Genomic DNA, 4,825 nt, shown 5'->3' on the forward strand with positions numbered 1-4,825 from the left:
CTCCTCATAAGCGATGCTTGAGGTGATGTGAAAAGAGGCGTCACTGGACAGTGGGTTATTGGAAACGAGTGATACAGACTGATGAACGGCTCTATAACCTGTGACAATCAGATGGAAGTGTTTGGGTTTGGCAGATGCACAGAGAATGTTATCTGTCATTATGTGTAGTGCCATCCGTGAAGTACAAGTGAGGTGCTGTTATTATTGAGGGAGCTTTTCATGATTAGGATGTGCTCCTCTTGTTGCACTTTAGAGAACGCAAAATGTGCAAGGATATAAACACATTTTATATCAGTGAGTACTATGTATAGCAGAGGAACAGTTCGGAGATGATGACTCATTGCCACATCATTACAGAGCACCCTGTTATAAATCAGCATCTGTGAGGCAATGGTTTTTGGGCAATGACATTAGTGAAATAGATTGACCCGTGATGAGTTCCGACCTGAACCCAATGTAACATGTTTAGGATGAGTTAGGACGTAGACTTCGCTTCGGACCCCAGCGTCAAACGTTACTACCTTCTCTGGTTTTGCTTGCTGAGGGAGAAATGCCTACAATTCATCCACTTTCAGGCTGGACACAACTCTATTACTGTCCAGTAATAGATGCCCGGGTATTTTTAATGAGGTAGTGTATCAAATGCAGCAGAAATCTACAGGTATAAATTAGGTACTATATTAACCAAATTTATGACTTCATGTAATACACAGAATAAAATATCGTAAACAATCAGACGCCTCTTGAAAAAAGCAGAAATCGTTTGCTTATTTATTCCACTGATAATAAATATTACGAATTTAAAAAGCAAATACTCATTAACCATAAACCGCTATTAAAATATCCAAGGGCGCCTCCATCCGGTCTAAACCATAATGGCACAGCACACTGTAGACTTAAAGACTGAATTTGGATTCTGTATCAGCCATCATCGCTATATACACAATAACACATTGAACTAGTTACATATCAAACAAGCTTCAGGATGTGGCAAATATAGCATCTTTGCTGTCAGTGAGGTAGTAAGATTCTGACCATGTAATATGCACATGTCACAAACACAAAGCTAATAATGTGAACCATCTCACCAAAACTGCTAGCTTGTGATGCCACATTCCTTATGCCACTGAGAATGAAACATCACAACCATGCCATGAGGACTATGAACTGGGACAGAGTTTTTTAAAATGTTGCTTAACTGTATACTATCATAGTGGCTAAATGCCTATTGGTTGATGCACCTAGAAGATGTGTGAACATGTTTTCGACCAAACCTCACACAGATAACACCGTAAGAATTGCGACTATCTGTAGTCGGTGTTGGTATGGGACCGCCATTTCACAGTTTCTGTAAAGACTAGTTCACACAATAAAGTGAGAAGTTAACAGAAAATCGAAAGGCAGCTTTGTAGGTTAACAGTATCAAATTATGGAGGTTATGTCCTGATAAATTCAGCTGGGAAGACCATACCATAGACCTGCTGAAATGAACAAATAAATCTGTGCTTGAGATCTGAATATTGTCATGCAAGAGTGATGGTAAAGCTGACATGGTTCGCTTACTTTAATTTCAAAAGATAATATGGTGTCATATTATAGGGTAGCTCATCAAGCAAAGATAATTTATTCCAGCACTAATAGTGTGTGAAGTACAGTGAGTAATAGTGTCCTAGAGAGGTCTGCAGTTCCAAATACTTCTACTTGCTATAACTTAAAATTAGTGATATATTTTATGAATAATGTATCTATCGTTAACAAACTACACAGTTTATGTGATACTTATTTAAATGAGAAAAATCCACACAAATGCCTAATGCAATTTATTTATGTCTTGAATTGTCTTTAGCCTAGACTCAGTTGATTTATACATTATTAACAATTTTACACAACGTGAATGCTAGGTATTAACTGACTTGTGCATATCTAGAACATAATAATGGAATTCTTGTAACTAAGCATTTGAAACTGTCTCCACTTGAATATGTTTGGCTAGAAAAGACTTGGAATTATGTTATGTATGTTAGACTGTATAAATTTTTCGTTCATTTAAAAGTGAAAATATGTTTCAAATATTTGACTTTTTGCATTCTTAAAGATCATTGGACATAAGATCTCTGGAAAGTACATTAGCGTTCAACCTTTGTGTGTATTACGTTTTTTTCCAACATGCACCACATCCTTGAGAATCTTCTTACTAAGGGCCTCTGAGATGAACAGTGTAAAAACAAAGAAAAAAAGAAATGTGCTGTCCCTGCACTGTCTAATGTTGCTACATCTAAATTACCACTGAAAACGCATGTACATCAAAGATTGGCGCTCCTGCACCAAAATATTTCAGCAAGCTTTTTTGACAGCATCTCTAGTATGCTTTCCACATCCTAGTTGCATCTACAAAGCACAAATGCATCATTTCCTTGCTATAATTACGAAATCCATCACGGATTGATAAATAACGATTTTCTTGTAAAATGCATGTAGTCGTATGTTACAACATTTTGAAAATAAACAGGGTAACATTCTCAGTTAAAAAATTCTGTAACTTTTACATCCTGTCTAATTGATTCGAAATAGTTTTTTTCAGAGTAACACAATTTTATATGTATCTATGACCCATTTAATTAAGAAAAAGGGCAACTGCCTTGATAACATCTGCAAACTCCTGTCTACTCATCACTCTTGAATTCAATTTTTTTTCTAGGAGACAAATGATATGGCAATTTATTGCTACAGAAATGCATCGGTTAATTTATTTCAGGTCCAAGGATCGTATATGATAGCGCATTTCTTCTGCAGCTGAGAAACTCTCTATTATCACAGAAACCACCAAAAGACCTCGCAAGTTTTCCAAATGACATTGTTAAGGGGACTAATGCCTCATCCTCAGAGGAGACCCCCACAGGTTAGTAAGTACATACAGTTATAATTCAAGATCTTATTAATTATAGTAGCATGTGTATACAAGGTTTGAAAGAAAATAGAGTTTGCACTTGTATGACACCATTCGAATTCGTATTCTCACTCTCTACTAGAAAATATTGTGTTCAGTGTAGATTTTCTTTTTGAAGTATGAGGTTATTACAAAAACACTCCAATAATAGAAGCTGCTAATGAGCCATTTTTCATTGTGGAGGGACTTATTTTCAAAATATCAAGAACTGACATCTTTTATAGGTACACAACAAGGTAGCACTAGAATTGGGGTAACATGAGTCTGGTATATCATGTGATTACCGACACACATTGAGCAATACTTGCAGATCAAATATGTAAATGTAGATGTCAGGTGAATGGAGTGAACTGCGATATTATTGTGTGTGTTGTGAGCAGAGGATATATAGGGTGGTGAGTAACAATCTGGAAATCTTGTAAGGGTGTTGCTGGGTAGCTTGTTCTGAAAAATAATTGTTAAGAAAAAATTCGGTATGTTGCGCCATTTCCAAGTTAATTAACACTGATGTTAGCCAACCAGGCCATGGCATGCACAAATTCAAGCAGTCTGCCAGAGACAGTGCCACCAAACATGTTCTTCATTTGGTTTCACAAAACCAGACAAAAGTTCGGTACAAAAACTGGACATGGGATGTTAGTTGGAATCGAAACATAGCAATACATTGAGCAACCTCATGTGCTATCATCTATGCCATGAGAACAACTGACGCTAATTGTATCCAGTGGGTCACAGCTGACGAACGTAAATGCTAATGAAAAATAACTGTTAAGAAAAAAATTCTTTGTGTTGCACTATTTCTGAGGTAATTAGCACTGATGTTAGCTAGTCAGGCCATCGTGCACACACATTCAAGCTGGCCGCCATAGATGGTATTGACCAACATGTTCTTTGTTTCGTTTTCTAAAACAGAACGAGACCACAATACAGAAATTGGACATGGGATGTTAATATGGACTGAACCTGAAACAAAGGCTGAGCAGCCTCATATACTATCATTTATGCTATGAGAACAACTTACACCAATTGCATCTAGCAGGCCACTTGAATTTGCACATGCAGCGGTCTGATTGGCTAAGATCAGTGCTAATTAACTCTTCACAATGTACCGAATTTTTTCTTAACGATTATTTGACAGTGCAGCCTGCCTATAACACCCTTACAAGATTTTCAGACTGCTTCTGACCACACTTTATAGAAAACATGTGCAACAAAAGTGTGTGTCTCAATACACAGCCAGAAATATGTTGAAGAAAAGGTTCAATACTTGGTCATACACACAACTCAGACAAATCATAATCACCTTTCATACCTAATTAAGTTGAATAGTTCTATGCTGGCATTGTTTCTCCTTCTCTTTATGATGAGTTCTTTAGTATATAATTTCAGTTTTCCAGGTAGAAACCAGTATGATATAACTGATACGTCGAGAGTATACTTAACCTGATATTTGTGACTGAATGGTTATGAACATTATACAATTATACAGCTAATGGAATCTTCAGTTCAAACAGTGATGGTGCTGATATGTTTATAGTGTGAGTGCATCTCTTGACCTGTTCTGTATGGATGTGGTATATATTCAGCTATGTACAGTTGTGTGTAAAAGTTAGTATGATCTGTGACATAATTTGATAATATTTTCGCATTCCTCCTTTTTTCTTTCCAAACAGATTATGTGATGATGATAGTAAGTCGATACAGGCAATGATACTACTTGAGTGACGTGAGGTTGAAATATAAAAAGGCTCATCAAGGTCTTGCTGTGATGGCAGTTGTGTAGTTATCTTAAACGTTAACCATTGTTGTGTCCTCCATCTCTTTAATACTTTTAATGAGTACTAGTGTCCCCCTGACATCAATCGCAAATGGAGCATG

This window comes from Schistocerca nitens, chromosome 2, assembly GCF_023898315.1.
Source record: "Schistocerca nitens isolate TAMUIC-IGC-003100 chromosome 2, iqSchNite1.1, whole genome shotgun sequence".
Classification (NCBI taxonomy): domain Eukaryota; kingdom Metazoa; phylum Arthropoda; class Insecta; order Orthoptera; family Acrididae; genus Schistocerca; species Schistocerca nitens.